At 40.4% G+C, this 19713-nt stretch overlaps 1 protein-coding gene and 1 long non-coding RNA gene across 6 annotated transcripts in view; one reads left to right on the forward strand and one right to left on the reverse strand.

The window, feature by feature from the left end:
• The window catches only part of LOC135239529 (uncharacterized), a 181458-nt gene that overhangs the window by 14729 nt on the left and 147016 nt on the right, over positions 1–19713 (reverse strand). The gene's annotated exons all lie outside the window — the stretch shown is intronic.
• mef2ca (myocyte enhancer factor 2ca) overlaps positions 10633–19713 on the forward strand; it is a 72420-nt gene continuing 63339 nt past the window's right edge. For 2 of the 5 annotated variants that reach the window (XM_064307522.1, XM_064307526.1), the window contains exon 1: positions 10633–10873. The gene's annotated coding sequence lies outside the window, so the exon portion shown is untranslated. The remainder of the gene's footprint in view (positions 10874–19713) is intronic. The other 3 variants (XM_064307525.1, XM_064307527.1, XM_064307528.1) reach the window with 2 other exon arrangements.

The raw sequence follows: 19713 nt of genomic DNA on the forward strand, positions 1-19713 counted from the left end.
TGGTTTCCCTGAAAAAATATGTATATATTCCATAGCTTGTTATGGTCATAGGTACCTATACTAGTATATACAAAATTTTTGACTCGTCCAAAATCGAAAAAGAACCAATTTCCCAACCTTTCTTTAACCTGCTGAACACAGCCGTGAACTTGCCTCGACCCTCAGACTTACCGTTTTCATAACCCTAACCCTAAGTTGAGCCCTAAAACGTAATTGAAGCCATAGAAACTTCTGAAAACATGCGATTACTCATTTAAAATTGTGGAAAAACTAAGTCAAGACAGTGAATTCCATAGTACAAATGCTAAAAAATATATTTGAGGCCTTAAAAAAAAAATGTTTTCCCTGAAAAAATATGTATATATTCCATAGCTTGTTATGGTCATAGGTACCTATACTAGTATATACAAAATTTTTGACTCGTCCAAAATCGAAAAAGAACCAATTTCCCAACCTTTCTTTAACCTGCTGAACACAGCCGTGAACTTGCCTCGACCCTCAGACTTATCGTTTTCATAACCCTATCCCTAAGTTGAGCCCTAAAACGTAATTGAAGCCATAGAAACTTCTGAAAACATGCGATTACTCATTTAAAATTGTGGAAAAACTAAGTCAAGACAGCGAATTCCATAGTACAAATGCTAAAAAATATATTTGAGGCCTTAAAAAAAAAAATTTTTCCCAGAAAAAATATGTATATATTCCATAGCTTGTTATGGTCATAGGTACCTATACTAGTATATACAAAATTTTTGACTCGTCCAAAATCGAAAAAGAACCAATTTCCCAACCTTTCTTTAACCTGCTGAACACAGCCGTGAACTTGCCTCGACCCTCAGACTTACCGTTTTCATAACCCTAACCCTAAGTTGAGCCCTAAAACGTAATTGAAGCCATAGAAACTTCTGAAAACATGCGATTACTCATTTAAAATTGTGGAAAAACTAAGTCAAGACAGTGAATTCCATAGTACAAATGCTAAAAAATATATTTGAGGCCTGAAAAAAAAAATGGTTTCCCTGAAAAAATATGTATATATTCCATAGCTTGTTATGGTCATAGGTACCTATACTAGTATATACAAAATTTTTGACTCGTCCAAAATCGAAAAAGAACCAATTTCCCAACCTTTCTTTAACCTGCTGAACACAGCCGTGAACTTGCCTCGACCCTCAGACTTACCGTTTTCATAACCCTAACCCTAAGTTGAGCCCTAAAACGTAATTGAAGCCATAGGAACTTCTGAAAACATGTAATTACTTCCCTTGTGAAACTTTTCTCTGTCATTGTTGTTTCGTTCATGGGCTGAAATGGATACATCTGATTTGCTGTACGACACCTGGTCGTGGATGATAAGCCACTTTTTGGACAATTACATGGATGTTCATGAGCAGGTCCAAATACTGTAGATTTGACGTGTTAAAATGTGATTGATGGAGACTGTAAAATGCAGCATTCTTATGTCTCATGGTGAAATTTGCCATATATGTTCCTCCTCCTGGGCTTACACACAGGGGAAATAGTATAGCAAAAGACAGTCACATTATAATCATAACGCACATGCAGTACATGACTTCTCGGTGTATTTGTTAGCTTTTCATCATCCTCCCATGTATATCCAGTGCAGATTTTTCAGCTAAATGTCTCACTTCACATTGACTGATACACCGGAACTATGCCACCCCTCTCTGTGGAGAAACTGCATGAGGCAGCAGTAGAGTTCTCAGACACCTTCTCTGTTCACAGAGAGCCTACGAGGGTGCTTTATACAGTATGGACTCAGTCCAGGGATAGTCTGGATGAAAAGATTATCTATAAATGATCTAAAAAAGTTGTCTTCAAAACATCTGACGTATAAATATAAAAAATGATAAAAATAGCAAAAGGTGTAACTGGTATGCTTTTATATGATATTTTAGCATGACTCTCAAGAATATGGACAGTTATCATGTTCTGGGCAAATGTAAACCCTCCCCATTTCTCCCTGACTCGGCTGGACTGTGAGTAAGATTCATCGGATGCAAGATCACTTCCGTTTGCTGCTCATGACTCATGTTTGCTGTTCCTCAGTGGAGAAAGGGGTCCTTATGTCTCCACTCTGCGCCATCTGTCCATATAGCCTGCATATATATAATCTCGGCAGCATACAGTATGTAATGTCTTGTGGAAGGGACACTGGCTGTCACATAAACTGTTCAATCCCCCAAATCCAAATGTGTGTAATGTGCCATCTGCATAGTATCAACTGTACAGTGTTACGTCATAAATCATGTGACAATAATGGGCAAGTGGAGCTGGCATCAGTAGTGCAAGATTGTGTTTATTCAAAAAGAGAAAGAAGAATAACTTCCTTCTCATTTCTGAGGAAAAATGCTCTCTCTCTTTCTCCCACACACACGCAGTCTCTTTCTCTATCTACCTAACCCTTGCAAGCACTGTGAGGAATGTCTAGGTGAAGTGCTGCATTTTTTTGCCTTTAAGCCCAGAGTGGCAGGGTTAGCAGACATTCAGTACATTTCATACTGTGTTTTCATACTTAAATTACATTTGATTGCCTTTAAAAAAAGAATTCGTTAAAAAAAGTAATTTTGCAGATATCTTGTAATATTGTTTTCTCATCGATTGCATTACGTTATATATATATATTGAAGAATGTACAAAAGACTGAAAAGATCTGTGTATTAGTCCATGGCAATAAATAGTTCAAAATGAATTAAGAAACTGCTCTGATACAAAAAAAAAGCCTGTCATTCATTGATTCTATACATGCATGATGTTTTTTTTACCTTGTTGAGCCCAGTGGAGTTTGTAATAACTGGAGGTATAGCTATGTGATCTGTGGTGCTCGATAACTGAAATTAAACCATATGCTGTATTTCACAGCTAAATTACAGGCTTAACAGAAAAGACACATCTGTGTTTACTGGCACTCATAGCATCAAAGCACATACAGAAATGGCACCACATACAAAACAACGTTGTGTGTTGGTTGCATTTTGTGTACCAGATGGTTTACAAGCGAGAGGGTGTTTCCGAATGAAACAACCGTGGTTTATATTATTAAAATGTCACATCTGTGCACTGATGCAAACATTTCCTGGGCCAAAACCTCACTGATTTAAAGGAAAAATGAAGTGCAGAGAGTCTGCTGGGTAAACACCTATCCATCACAGCACGGATGTGTTCCTGCTGGCGTGGAGTCACAACACGCTTCCGTCACTGAGCACATTTCGCTCAATGTTATCTCCCTTTACTGGACCGCTCGCACTGGCGAAGGCTTGCTCGAGGAAAGCTGATGGATTAGAACAGGTATTCAGGGTAGCATGAAGTGTACACGTTCCCTTCAGTTATTCACACTTGTAATGGATCTGAATGTCAAGAAAGGCTTAGCCACCACAGCTCCGTTTGCCAGTGGAAACGGGGCACAGCCTTCATGACTGACTCATCACATGACCCATATACAGGGTGATTGATTTTTTTTTAAAAATTGTCCAATACAATAAATGCCTGTGGTGTGCTTAAACCCATAAATACATTCATTGTCTTCTTCTTCTTCTTCTTCTTCTTCTTCTTCTTCTTCATGAGAGAGTTTAAGGCCAAACAGAAAGCAGCAGCAGGCGGACAAGAACCAGGTAAATCCAATGTGATGGCCCCATGTACCTCAGTGGACGCACACTCTTCTGGTGTCAATATGGTTGGATGGGTTCATTTGTCATGCTACATCGCGGCCAGCTCAGGCCTCGTTCGTATCTGTAAATTACAATACAGGGGAAGACGGGACGGGAGGGATTTAACGTGACTGTTCTGGGCTATTAAGTCTGTGCGTGTAGCGCCCGAGGGCACCTCAGAGGGAAGGATTGAAATGATTACAGAATGTGACAGAGCTCCAGGATAATGCTAATCTCAGTGAGCCGGGCCTAAACAAACAAGCAGGGATTTAATCAGGGGGATTACAACACAGCAGCCATGACAGGGACTAATGGGGGAACAGGAGTCCTAATTAAAGTAATGTAACACATTGTATTGAGAGGGAACTTTCGAATGCCCGCAGGACAAGGCCTTGCATTTTTCAACCATTTTGGGACTGGAAATGAACCCTTGAACTTGAACATAAGCACTGGCCCAATATAGAGCCCAGTCCATCCACTGCATTTTTAAACCCATACCGTCAAAACCAACATGCTTGCTCAATGCAAAGTCTACCAGAAGATCGCCATACTGCAATTAATGCTGAGTTTTAAGTTGTTAATTTGATTTTAAGAGGAATAAATGAACATGTGCCTGAATTCTAATGGACCTTCTGTTGGCATTCAGAGGCAGACATAATACATCGGCCATGAAGCAACAATGGCAATGATGGAGGCTGATCCCACATTCCTACAGAAGTGATTGTCTTTCAAAATAGGCTGTTCTGAAAAACCACAAACCACCCCACTTTTTTTCTTTGCGATAGGCATTTCCAAAGAGGTAAACTTGTAATTAGAAACAAATGTCTCGACTCTGTATTGTGCAGTTTCACTTCATGGTCATCCTGTTGATGTTTGGACCACAAAACATTGGTTTCACTTAACCAATGTATGAAATATGACCCGTACAGATCATTGGTAGATGTCCCATAATGATAGGCATTCTGAACAGAGGAAAAGTATCAAAGCTATCCCTTTACATTATATTTGCTGATTGTATCAGTGTTTTAATTTACTCAGTATTAATATATGACTAGTTATATTTTTTATGTATCTAAATTTCTGCTTCCTTTGCATTATTTCTACTATATGGATAGCAATATAGATAATATATATTGATAATTTTCAACATTGGCTGGAGGTTATAATAATAATAATAATAATAATAATAATAATAATAATAATAATAATAATAATATTCATGCATTACCAGTGTACCCTTATTAAGACACAAGCACATGTAATGGTACTGAAAGAATGAACTTTTCAATGTCTCAAACATTTCTCAGGATTGTGAGAAATAACTTCATAGTTACCCAATCTTACAAAGAGCAAATTTGTTCAATTGCGATAAAACACACATTTAAAGAGCAGACTTTGTTGGCTACCCAAAACGAGGAATATGCCACAACTGTTTAGTCATGGTAGACACGCTTCATGAGTAAAGAGGATCTCTAATAAAATAGGATCCCATTTTAATTTACGCCATGTCTGTTTCACATGGCAATAATTACAATTTTGATCCAAAATATTAATTGACTTAATTTTAATCTTATACTTTTATGACCCCCCCCCCCCCCAAACCCACTTTAAATGAATTCGATCAAACTGTTATCCATTTCCCCCCAAGCCTAATACTTGATATCTATGCCATATTTCTTAAACAGGGATGTGGTGCAGTCCTAGTTGGCAGGATAGTCGTGCTTGGGGCCAAGACCCAAGACGTTCCTGCTGTAAAATGGGGTTGTGTTGCAAATTCAGGACCTGCATGGGCTATTCGTTAAAACGAAAGTTCAAAGAGATTTTAAATTATCATTATAGTTGCCCATATCTAAAGGACCAAAAAGAAAGATTTACCACAGATTGAACTGTTGCATACTTGCATGCTAGCTAAATCTTTTGCCCTGCCTTGCTTTCTTCTGAGCAAGAAACTGCATTTCCTCCTGGGCATGAGCTAGCAATGCAACCAAACGACCCCGTTGTAGACATTTTTTGCCAGTAAGAAAATTTATCACAATTTAATTGTCATAACATTTAACAGACTTCACTCGCAGTGGAGTCACAGCCCCTGTGGTTACCTCCATTTTTAGTTCTGTGTACAGCAGTGTAGTGCATACAGTTGGTTTCTGGTTTCTGGCCACTGGCCATCTGGAAACTGCTGGGTGACGTTTCGAAAATAAATAAAAATGCAGTGCTGCACTTGAAAACAAAAAATTGAAAAGGAAAGCAGTGCACTAAGCCTGTGTGTGTGTGTGTGTGTGTGTGTGTTTATATGTGCTTGAGTTTGGTAAGGTTTTTTGGGCTTTTATGACACATACTAGAGAACTGTTTCCTTGCTACTTCTCATCATGTAAAAAGTGCTTTCTTCAGAATAATGACATAAAAGTGCCCAATTATGGGATACTCCATTGGAGACATTTTAGGACAAGGACTACTTAGTTTCCATGGACAACAAATCCTGAAATACTAATTAGGATCCTCTGTTGTCATTGCTAAATGTATTAGGTAACAAATGGGCAACTGGAATACTGCATATAGCAAAACATGAAGGGTACTCATCAGCAGAACCAATTTTTTTTTCTTGCTTACAGCTGATGTACAGCACTTTGAAACGCAATTCTGAAACTGAGCAACAGATGATTACATTGAAAGAGAAAACCGGTGCTCCAGACCCGTTTACTGGAACTGATAAAAGAGAAAGGACACCACAGAAATTTAGAAGGACATGTAATATCTACAAAAGTTCTAAAAGGGATAAGTCAGACTACTGGGATGGGCGCACATACATCTGATGTGTGTACACTGATGTGTCACAATTATATAAATCATATCTTATAACATGCACACCAATGAGAAAGCTGAGAGCCAAAAAATGAGCCAAAGAAACCAATAGTAATCAGTATATTTTCTTCTGGCCACTCATCTGTTTTAATGAATGGAAACTGTGAGATTTGTTTTACTTTAGGGGAACTAATACAAGCAGGCTGATACATTTTCTTATGCTAAAAGAAGACATGACATTTTGGCCCATATTTGATCAAATTTACTTTGCAATCTATTCTACCCTTTTAAGCAGTGTAATAAATAAAGTACTTAGCATGAATAATATTCATTCATAAATGAATATTTATGAAAACATAAATAATGTTATACCATATAATCGCAATGTAAAATACAAAACACTGTTGAGGAGGGGGGGGGAGGGCAGGGGGTAAAAATGAGGTTACCTTTTGTCTCTCACATACGCCCACATGGCGCATGAAGTGAATTTGCCGAATCACTTAGCTAGGTGAGAGACAGATGTTATTATACCTTTTGTTATTTTTGAATGGTGCACCCCAGTGTTCCAGACTCACAGCAAATGAATAGGAAATGGAGGTCTTATAGCTTTTTCCCTGAGCCAGTGGCAGGTACATTAGCACTGTTGTGCCTGCCACCAAGACTATAACTGGGGAGGCAACATAAGAGAGGTTTTGGGGAAAAAAATGGTCATCTAACCTCCGATGATCCCTCCTTCCAAAGAACTTTAAACAAGCAATGAAGTTCCATAAAAAAAATATTATTTCTGGATAGAGCCATATGAGCCCCCCCCCCTCTGTTTTCCCTCTGTTTTCTTTCATTCTGTCAGTTTTTTTTCTTCTCCTCCTTTCTCTTGTGTTTTATCAGATCACAAGACCGTTCCTACAAAACACACACAACCCGTTTGGCATATCTTTGTGAACTGCTAAAGGGGAGTCTTGTGTTCTTCGTGGTCATTGTGTGATTTGGCTATTTCTCGGCTCTGGGGTGTGGACACATGGAGTGCAACCTTCTGTGGAGGAGTAGACCAGGCCGTGGGGTTGAGCACAGTGCTCTCTCCTAGAGACGCGGGTCTATGAAAGGACTAGGAGCCAATGGGAGACAGACCTCTAGACCCGGCCAGAGACACTTTAACAGCACTGTTTTATGCTCATCGCGCACATCCAGAGAGACTCAAGAAAAATATACACACAGATCTGTCAGCAGGCTCATAAAAGTAATGACTTTGACATGGTGATGGTGTGTTTAATGACCACAAAATGAAAAATAAACTTAAATGAACCTCCAGACAGATGCTGTATTAGACATTCACCAACTGTGTATGGTGTACAGTAGCCTGTAATACAAATGCCTGGAGTGGCATCTACTCAAATATGTGCATTGTGAAAAACTTGTCTTGGACTTGCACGCATGTAAAATCAATTGCTACTTTTTCTTTCACAAGCACAGCGCACAGATTTTATCTACTCTGAATCACAACAAAATAATCTCGAATGTAATTTGAGTAGACAATAATCCAGTGTATGTCTAACAAGGTAATTATAAATCTGCTTTGTCTACACAGAAGACACAATACTTCCAGTCAACCACTGTCCAAAACACACTGGACAATGCATTGCAAAATGTTCAGTGTCAAATGAACTCTGGCGGTGTACATTTTACTCTGATGGAGTATGTTTTATCCCATTTGGACTCATACAGACTTACACAAAAATAGGAGAGGAATTAGAATATTTTACTCTTTGCGCTTGTAGTGTAGATGGCCCAGGAATCCAGACTGAAGGCCAGCACAGGTTCAGAATCTCCATTCACACAGCTGTACCAGCATTATGAGACTCTGGAGACCCTGTATAAGGAGCCTGCCTGGTGGGCTGTGGTGAGTTTGGAATTTAATCAACGGTCAGTATGAGCTGAGTTAGTGTAATGCTCAGCACTCATGTGCCTGGACTTTGATCTCCTTGATTAGTCATCAGTTGCGGTATTGTGCCACGGGGAGTCTTTGCTTACGTGGTTGCGTTTCGCTCTTTTGCCGATTGATTATTGGGTCTTGCTGATGAGTTATGTTCTTCAGTCATTGATGTTATCTTTGTGCTCTGTCAGGTCACATAACTCTGTATTATGCCGCGGCCTGGCTGCCGTGGGACACACAGGGGCCTGAGGGAGCTCTGCGGGCAGACTGGCACCTGGCACCGTCTCCGCTGGATGAGGTTCAAATGTAACGGGGTAGCATTCAAACCCCGGGGCCACACCACCACAATCACCCGAGAGGCCCTGCCGGCATCGTTTTCAAACAGACCTTCGCTGGGGTCTCTTAATCGGTAGAGGCTGACTTGCGCCTGTGTCTACGGCCTTTCTCGTCAAAAAGAAACAGCTGGTTTTCAGTGAATGTCAATGAATATTTAATAAAGCTGTACTTTGTGTCAAGGTGTCCGAAGTTGACGTGCCTGTTAGTGGAAAGTGGCGTGCGTAATGAAATCACTTTTTTTGTTATTCGCAAATTTGTTTTCACCGTGCGACGTGCAAAGTCCTTACTCTCTTGTATTTTTTTAATTTGGCAGTTCAAGGTATGAAACCTGCAAAAACAGCTCTGGCCCGCGTACACTCACTCCCTATGTTAAACGCCGCCTTCAGTCAACAAAAGGGGATCCATGTGCGGAATTTCAGAAGATCATCTATCCACTGCGATATCTAACCGAAACATCCGCTGCCACACAGGAAGGGGCTTCAGTCACATGGGTTATCAAGGCATGCAAACATCCTGAAGTCAGCACTAGTTACATGTGTAACAGGTGGCTCCATTTCCACTCTGCAGACTTCCCACGTTTCCCCACATTTGCTTCCTGCCTGCATCTATAATTCAAAAACCATAAATCTGGTTGTTTCGTTTAGATTTGACCTTTTGATTTTTTCCTTGAATTACAAAGATTGTAATCATTGCAAAGTGGCTGACTTTTACTGATAATAGAATATGTCTTACTGTGTGCTGGAAACATTCTGCTTAAATACATGCTACTAATTCCCCAATGTTTCTAGTGTTTTTTTTAGATGCACTTACTGGGTATTTGGCTCAGCTCATGCTATTCATGAGTGTGGTAAGCCATGAATAAAAAAAAATAAAAAAACATAAACTGTTGAACTACAATTAAATACTGCAAATGAAGTAGTCTAGTTTAGTATATCTAGTAATATATTTCATGAATTTTATTCATTTATTTTTTTAAAGATCATTTCTATTTTAAGTGTGATGGTGCATTATTTTACTCACTAAAATTAATTCATTAATACTATATTTGTTTAGTAGTAAAGTATCAAAGTAAGAAACAAGAGGAAAAGCACTACTGCTGTGAATGTACAGTTGGCTGCTGAGATGTATTTTTGTGTAGGTGTGCATCTGTGTTTTTGTGTGTTTTTTTATCTGCACTGTATGTAGGTTGAATTAACACAATTTCTCATTTTGACAGAGGAAAATATCACACGGCTTTTTGCATCTTGCCTTACATAATTGCATTACAAGTGCTAATCCGTTGGAAAATTCCTTGGCAAGACATCAGTGAATCGAGCTCACTTATGAGCATTATACTGAAACTTATTTAAAAACTCTATCAAGACAGAAAGACTGGTCTTGAGTTTTCCTCTGTATTAAAAAAAAATGTTTGTTTACATTCATCAAATGAACAGATACACAGTAAAATGTTCTGTGTTCAATCAACTCTCACAGAGTACATATGGTCTCAAATGGACTCAGAATGTATGTACTCGGTTAAAGTTCACTGCACACTCTTGCTGTGCACTCTTTCTCAGTTTCGGGGACATGGGGTTATTTTTCTTGGAAAAAAAGAGAATTTGCATAATGGGGACAGAAGTGTCTCTCCATTTCCCTGGGATTTTTTTATTATTAAAGGATTTTTTCTGTTCTTTTTTTCTTCCCATGTTGGATGACTGCATACTTCTATGGGCAATAACCCTGGGTACGCGTGCCAATGCTGAGTGTTACTGATCTCTTTCAGGGCTAAATATACCTTAAAGTGACAGGGACAGGTGCAGGGGTTGGGAGGGGGGGGTTGTTGGCACTTGTGTTGAAGGATCACGCACCCTACAGGTCGATGCAAAGTTGGGGGTGGGGGGGGGGGGGGGGGGTTGGACTTCTTTCTTTTCAGTGTGGAGAGTGATCTGTGCAAAACGCAACCCAAATAGGGGTTTTCTGCTCAAAGCCAGCTGGTCTGGCTTTATTTCTTTTGTCTTTTTTCTCCCTTTCTTCTTTTCCCTGTTGTCTTTCTTTTCCTTTTTTTTTTTTCTTTTTTACCCGAAACCGGTGAATGTTTGACTGACCTGGCCCACAGCAGGTGCTGGAGGGTGTATCTTCCTGGAGAAGACAGTAAACGCCGCTGGTAAGTCTCGCCGAACGCTTTGCTCCTCGCCCCCCTCCCCTGCATGCGGCCCCCCACCCTGGAAGCGCGCTCGAGCCTCCACCGCGCGCGGAGCTAAGTCAAACTAATGAACCCTGGCAAAGGCAAACGGCGAGGGCAAGGGCGCGTGTACCGCCTTACCCTTCAGGCTAAATCACCCCGCTGAAGATCAAGCGACAGAAAGCGCTCACTGCACGAGACACTCTGAAAGCTGGCTAAAGGCGGCCGAACCAGCTGCTGTCAATCCTTTCTGTGTACATGTCAAACCTCCCCTCAAAAGTCTGAAATGGATGTTTAAATCTCCATTTCACGTGCTTCGGTCTTCAATACCGTCATCTGGTGTGGCTCAGTGAAGGGGTAATTTATGTGGTGCGGTTTATATTGTTGTATGCAGTTGGGCTAATTTATTGGTTCTGTGAAGATTAATTCTTAAAAAACATTTGCTTATACAAAGTCCTGTGATCTGCATATGAGAAACAAGATGGCTTCGGACCAATGTTTGCTGTAAAAACAGCTTTACCCTCTGAAGTATCAATTGAAATGGCCAAGAAAGTCTCAGATTGCAATATTTGGATGTTTTCTCATCTAGATACTGTTGGTACTAAATTAGAGGCTATCAGTCATATTAAACCAACAGAACAGTATTATGATGGGAGGAGATTTGTCAAAACACAGAAGAAAGAAAAGGGCAAATATTCTAAAACAAAGAAAACAAGTTTATTTCTGCCTTGCATGCTTCTGTTTGTTGATAAAATCATCACTGAATATCCACACAAGTGCTGTTCTTGTAAATTTGTATGCAAGTCTCTTTTTTGTTCATTTATTTATTTTTTATTTTTTTTGGGGGGGGGGGGGCATTTTTACTCAAATGCTAATGTGTTAAAGGTCAAAGTCCTTCTGTGCTTCAGTCAAATACAGCAAGGAAGTACTGAATAGCAAATGCTTTAGATGATTTTCTGGCATATTGATTGAAAGTGGCAAAGTTTCATAGAAATGGACAACTAATCTTAACATTGAAAACATAAAGGATTAAAGAAGGTGATTTAAAAAGGGGCTTTTCAGTGGTTTGGTGTTTGAGTAGTTGTTAATGTGTTGCATTGCGTTTTATTCAGCAAGCCCAGGCAGTACAAGCATCAAGGGGTAAACACCCTTGGAACACAGGCATAGTTCATTCCACCCCTGTCCCACTCCTTCCCAGATTTTTAGGGAACGTCAATCTTCCCCCTCAATAGTGAGCGAGAAAGCCCACCAGCCCTCCAGTTTTAAAACGAGAGCTACAGCACTGCCTTGAAAGAAAAAAAAAAACCTGACCGCTGAGTCAGAAAAAGGAAAAGTAAAAAAAAAAAAAGTCAGAAAAGAGAAAAAGAACTCGCAGGCTCCCGACGTTCTCTCGCGCCCGAATAATTCCCGACTCCCCGCGCGACGGAAGGCTCCGTTCACCTCCATCTTACCCCCCCTCCGCCCGCTCGCTCCCTCCCTCTGGGCTCGGCGCCGCCGCCCGCCCCGGTGAGGGAGAGCAGCAGCTGAGATGAATAAAGCGGGGAGCGGCGTGCTCGTGCGCTGCCCGTGAAAAGGCACGTCAAGGGCACATTCGCCGAAACGCCGTTCGCCTGGCCGCGGCGGCGTCGGATTTAGCACGCCAGGCACACCTCTTGGCCTTTGTTTTTGATTGGTCCATAAACACCGGACAAAGGGCCTTACATCTTTTTCTTTTGTCATTGTCTTCTGTCAATACATCAACTTCACTGAAGGAGATTGAAGCCTGATAATACTGTGAGAAATAAACTGTATAAATTATGGATACAAAAATAAATTATTTTTTTAATTTGAGTGTATATATATATATATATATATATATTACACATTACACAACTGAAACACTTTGCTATAATCACAATTTCCCCAAAGCGTTCATGTTGGGATCTGAATAGCGAGCTAACCCCATAAATGATGATGGAGACAGATAAGAAGACTTTGACTGAAAAGTTTAACATTTGTTTTTAACAAGCCTGATGTCTGAAGAACACATGCCATATTGAATGTTGAAGATCCTTTGCCTTCCAAAAGGCTCAGGTAAAAGAATGTGTGTTCTAGATATCAGTTAAGACGCTATTACATAATGTAATTTGATTTGAATCATACCTATTTCTGTGGTTTATTTACCTTTAAAATAGGTAAAGGACATTTTTTTTTTCAATTAAATTTAATCATAGCTTAATTTGAGCAAATTAAAAAATTGTGATTAAATACAGCAAACCCTGAAATTAACTAGTTACGTGTTTACTACCTGCATACAATATGCTAATTACTAATTACTTAAGTAAAAAAAGTCAGTAATTACTTTTTTGGATTACTCATTTATGGTCCTTCTTTCTCTCAGTCAGTACACCGCATTTTCACACTTTGTTCAAAATGAAGTGCAGCTACCGTAAACGTTAATGCAGCGCTGGAGAGCTGCAGAGGGAACTTTCTGTGCTGACGGGGAATTCGCGTGAGCTGCCGCCACTCGACAGCTGTCCTGTGCGACAGTGCCGTCCCAACGTTCTGTACTTTTGACCTGAGGTGGCGCGCGGGGCCCATTCCAAAGGGTGGTGTCCCGTGCAGGGCGTGGGGGGAACGGGTGGCGGGACGCGGTGAAGGGGGGCGTAGGAGGTACGCCGTTTGCCGGGGCGCCGGTGCCGGTCGGCTCCCGCTTTAATTACGGACGAGGGACGCGCTGCTCCCTTTGCTTTCCCGTTTGTGCCAGGAGCTGGCCGGCGCAGAACCTGACCACGCTCCTACGCTTCCTCTGCGTCGTCGCCACGGACACGGCCCAGGGTCCGCCCGGATACGGTCTGCCCACCGCCTTCATCGAGTGAGGCATGGCCACGGCCACGCCCACACGAGGGCCTGCGGGCCATGCAAGGGCCGAGCACGCAGCCTGGGAGGCAGTAGGGCAGGAAACGCAAACGCACACTTGCCTGTGAGAAAGCTTTTATCCTCCTGGGTGCTAAACCCAGCTCTCCTGCGATGTTAGTTCAGAGAGGAACGGACACCTTTTGTTCAGGTGAAACTCTCGCTTGCAAACTTGCAAATGAGGGTTACCTCCAGCGCTGAAAACGGAGCAAGAAAAAAAAACCCAGTAAACACTTGTGTGGCCTTGCGCTCTGACATTTGAATGGATGCTTTATTCCTGAATTATAACTTATTATTGTTTTATCTAAAAATGTCACGGCATAATGCTTACACAATCTCTTCATCGCTGCCTGGAAATGTAAGCCTTTGGTGGGAGTTGAGGAAACAGCCTCATCAGAGCTGTCATTCTTTGGGTCAGAGAAATATACCACTTGCATCTGTATTTTGTGTGGCTCTGTTAAAGCGAAGCTTAAGCAATAAGGTCAATGTGCAAACCTTTACCGGAGAATTCTTTCATGACCTTTAAAAGGGGTGAGGAGTTGAAGGAGCCTGAGACTACGCTTACTTTCATGAGTGAACGGAGCAAAATTATATCCAGACAAAGGACAAGTTAGATAAAGCAAAGACCAAGGAGCCAATGAAACCTCAGCAACTGTGCTTCACAGACTAGGGAAAAGCTTATTCATAAAGCAGATGAGTGCCTTATGGCATTCATAAATTTAAAATAGAGGTGCTTGATGGTGGCAGAAGTGATTTGATCTCTCTATGCACATATCTTTCATCTGACATCATGATACATGCTCAATTCATGTATACATTTCCGCACTCAAAGTCATTCTAGGCAACACTGTATACATACACTTTTTGTTCTAGAGGGCTGTTCCCCTAACAACAAGAACTAACATACAATTTGTTCTGTTTAAAATGCAGTTCAAAAGGTGCACTTTATACATAACACTGACGCACGAAAGTCATGAAATTGATACCTTCAAATGGTCAATCAAAGTTCCAAAAGCACTAAAAAAGAAAAGAAAAATAAGGTTTACTTTTCTTAGTCAGGCTATCCGGCACTCTCAGAACCCAGATTTAGAGTGCCCCAACTGGTGAAAGCTGGTATTAAACTATTCTTCTACTATTCTACAGCGTATAAAGAAACAATGCCATGGGTAGGCAGCATGCTGCGTGTACAGTCTGATTCTGGCCCTAAAGGCCTTGGGACAGGAATGGTGGAAGGTGTGACATACAGAGCCGTCGGGGTGAAGCAGAGAGAGGGGACTGATCCACACACGTCCCTTTCAGAAAGACACAGGAGCGTTGTGTGGAACAAAGGCGGGCATGTTGCCCTTCTTGTGCTTCATACATAATGAATCAAAGGTGTACAGTAGCATTTGGGGTGTTTGCTCAACACATCAGGCACGTGACCAAGCCAACTCACAGGCCCAAGTATGACACAAGTCTTGACCAGTCCATTACACTTGACACAGAAGTGCCCAGATGTCCGACACAATCCAGTTTTCAAGATAATTGAGCACTTTACTTTGGAAACTGAAAGGCTTAATATAGTTTCTACTGGCTAATACCAGCTTTCCATAATTCTATTATGAATCTGGAAAGGTGCAATAAAATGCAATGAGAATGCTAATCAGCAATTTAAACCAGAGACATCCAGGCATTTCTGTGCAAAATTTAATGGGTACAAGAAAGTGTGTACATTTCACAAAAAACCCCAAGCGTATTGTGAATCTGACACTGTTTGGCTCAAATGGGCCTATTTCGTACTTATAATGTTGATATAATGCATAATGTTGGCATAAGTGACCTCATGCACCTCCATTCTCTCAGAACTACACTGCCAGGGTCAGAGATCTGTAAAGTAAATGCAGTGAAATTGTTATCTGAATATCCTTGCGGGTTCCTAACATACTTTTATATCATAGTTGAAACTATGATATCCCATGTGAAAAATATATTTTTCTCATGGGCCAAGGTGCTGTGCACGATCAAAATAATAGTTTTCTAAAGCACAGAAGGGCCTATTTTCCCCCCTCCCTTTCAGCATTTGGATAATAAAAGGGAATGCAGGGAAACAGGTGCATTACCAAACTGTCTTTGCAGCAAGAAACATTTTTATACGGCATTCCATCATATATCAGATACATCCAAAAGCGCTGCTTTACGGACCGGTGAAGGACTGTGAAATTTTAATTTCCCCTGAATTATGAAAATCAATAAAAGAAAATCTACTTGTTCTATGTTCCGTTTTTATTTGTTTGTTGCTACCATTTTAATTTTATGGAGAACAAAACATGCTAGTGGGAGAGAGCATTTTGTACACACACACACACACACACACATACACACACCAATAAGCCCAGAGGTGTCCTTATGTATCTATGTCAGGTTGGGATGTTTCATAAACCTTCTTCACTGTTCTCAAGAGCTGAATGCTGTCGAATTGATGCTAATACGTGCCTCATGCAAATTCCCTGGGGATCGAGAGGGGAAAAAAGGATGCCGAAAACATCTCTAAAGGATGTGGGAAGACACTCTAGTCTTACACATATTTTAACATATTTACCTGTACAGCAATCCATGCAAAAAGCCTGCACTCATTATCAAAACATTCTTGTTCTGAATCCTAACAACCAAATTGCATTTTCCAGCCTACTCACAGCACTTTGTAAATGGACTTCCTTTCATGTGCGGTGAGGGACACTTTAGAAAATCATTCATAATAACAATTATTTTAAAATATTTTATTTATATTCAAATAAATATATGCTGCTGTTTTATTTGATTTTAACCCAGACTCTTCTTTTTGATTCTATGATTCATAATGTAGGTTGAACAGCACGCCCTATTGGGGTGTTCCATATAAACTGCTTTCTGAGAATGACAGATTTTCAATCATGCTAAGCCAGTGTACGCCTCAAGCTCACAAAGGGTGGCATTCTTAACTATTTAAGCATTCATATTTCAGGCCGTGGAAAGCAGTTTGCCATCTCTTATTGATGCTAATAAAGCTCACTGTGCGATCTTACCCCACATACTTGGCAGCTTCTGGGGGAAAAATGTTACAGAGTAAGGCGCTCCCCTGGGATTGGCTGTGTGCCTGTGTGCTTGTGAGGGCCGGAGGGGGTTATGGGAAATGGTCAATCAGAATGTGTGACGTGTTTTATAGGCATTCTTTTTTAAATCTCCCATATCTCCCGTACTGAAAAGGTGTGGTATTGACCAGATCTCCCGGTACTTCTATGGGATTAAAAAAGAATGATCAATAGTGTGTGGTATGACAAGCTCAGAGAGGAACCTCATTGTTGATTCCTAAACTGAGATAATTTTATTTAGCATTAGCGTTGATGGGAATATTCTGGATTAAGCTGAATTCACCAAAATCAATGTTTGCTAATGGTTTTTTTGTCAGAGACTTAACATGCAATAACAAAATGCTCTTGTTTGGACAATAAAACAAAATGTGATCAAGATTTCAAAAGAAAAGTACTTCATATAGATCGCCAATACAAATGTCTTTTACAACAATCTGGTTAGAGTCTAAAAATGGGTCTTATGAAAGTTTGGAATTCTTGGAATCAACAACAATGAAACCACTTCTAGGTATTTAAAAAATATGCATCACCACAGACAAGCTTGACAATTAGTTTACAGAGTTGAAAGCAATTGCTGTGGAAACGTGAAGCATGTTTAACAGTCAGGTTTTATATAGCTCCCATACTGAAAGACCACAAAGCAACACAAACGACAGCATACTATCCCAAATGCACATTAGTAAGCACACAAGAAATTTCACTTTTATGACAATTATGACAGTTACATACTGTCTCGGTATGCTTTCAGTAGCATAATCCTAAGAAACAAGATTAGCCTGCAAGCTAATCAAAACATGATCCATAACAAAAAACAAACTTGTTGCTGTTTGGTTTGTTTCTGGGTCTCAGAGTGATTGCTTTGATACTGGTTGGATCTGAGATTTTGGTGGTAATCTCGTCAGGACCGCCTCCTCCAAGTGGACTTGGCCCTGGTTTCTGGTTTCAGAGCTGAGGGTGATTTGTGCTTCCCAACTTGTCAAAATAAACCAGCATGCGAAGGTAAACAAACTTGTTTCTGAAACAAACTCCACGTGACTGGTGTGAAAACCCCCTAAAGCAAGTTGGATCTCATCAGCTCAGATCCAACCAAATGCCTCAAAACTCATTGGGCTGTGCTTCACCTTGCAGTAGGACAATGACCCCAAACACACTTCTAAAGCAACCAAGGTGTTTTTCTAGGCCAAAAAGTGGAATGTTGGCCAAGTCAGTCACCTGATCTGAATTCAATTGGACATGAGTTTCACTTTCTGAAGACAAGATTGAAGTAAAAAAAATCCCAGTGTCTGGTTACGTCTATAGGTCACAGACTTCAGGCAGCCAGCAAATCAAAAGGATTTGCAACCAAGTAGTAAATATGATTACTTTATTTAAGTATCATGTTAATTTGTCCAATTACTTTTGGTAATTGGGGGACTATGAATAAAAAGGGCTGTAGGCATTTCAGTGATTCTCAATTGGCATTAATGTGGTGTTGAGGGGTTTAATATCTGCTAAGAAAACATTCCCAACACCATTATGGCACCGCCACCAGCCTGCACCATTGACCATGGATTCATGCTGTTTACACAAAATTGGGACCCAACCATCTGCATGCCACAGCAGAAATTGAGATTCTTCAAACCGGGCAACATTTTTCCAACCTTCAATCGTCCAGTTTTGCTGATCGTATGCCTACTATAGCCTTATCTTCCTGCTCTTACTCAACAGTGGACAGGAGTGAAACCCGAGGTGGTCTTCTGCTGTAGCCCATCCCCTTCAAGGTTTGATGCACTGTGCGCTCAGAGATGCCATTCTGCACAGCACTGTTGTGCAGCTATGTTATTAGAACATTTGTGGCCTTTCTGTTAGCTTGAACGAGTCCGCCAATTCTCCTCTGACATCTCTCATTAACAAGGTTTTTTGCACCATTTCTGCAAACTGTAGTTCATTTTTGAGATGCTGAAACCACTACATCTGACAGCATCAAGCATACCAGTCAAAGTCGTAGGTCACATATATCACACTTCTTGCCCATTCTAAAGTTTGGTCATACAACAACTGAACTGCATATGTTTTTATTTCCTGTTTTCATTATTTGATGTTTTTCTCATGTCTTTGTTACTTTCTTGTATTTATCTCTAACTGTCTTGTGCATTAGTCTCTATTGTTGTAATATTTCCATCTCCATTCTCATTTTTCCTTTCAATCCTTTATCTCCTGCACTGGAAAAAACTCTGACTTGCATTTACTTGTCTGAAAAGAAATATATAAATAAAACTTTGATTGATTGATATGTGTCCAATTTCAGACAGTAAAGCAAGACGTCATTAGGAGCAGCAGCACACAAATAATTATATTCTGTTGGTTTAAACACAATTTCCTGAGATAATCCCTGGATTGCATTGTGCCTATTTATTATTGTGCATTATAGTTCTTTGTTGGATGTCTTCAGTGCTGAAAGATACTTTAAGATTTTACTTAATGCTTATTTTATGCACTGTATATGTGAATACGGTTAAATCATTTCGGTCACAGGCTTACCTTGCTGTGCTGCCATTTTTATTCGTTTGATGTTCAATACTGTTATTTGCTATCCTGTACCTGCATGTTTATTGGATGCCTTCTTTCAGCATATCTGATGAAATGCACAAATAAGTAGGCTACTCATAGTTTCATACCTGCCATGTGTTGCTCTGCCAAAATATTCCTTGCCAAAACAAATAAATGTTTGCAGAGAGCATGCGATTTAAAATGAACTCATTTGTCTTTCAGTCAACCTGACCCGGTAAAAATATGAGTTTTCTCTGTCGACGTGCCTGATTCCAATAGGAATGCAGCATG

Source organism: Anguilla rostrata, chromosome 14, assembly GCF_018555375.3.
Source record: "Anguilla rostrata isolate EN2019 chromosome 14, ASM1855537v3, whole genome shotgun sequence".
Lineage (NCBI taxonomy): Eukaryota > Metazoa > Chordata > Actinopteri > Anguilliformes > Anguillidae > Anguilla > Anguilla rostrata.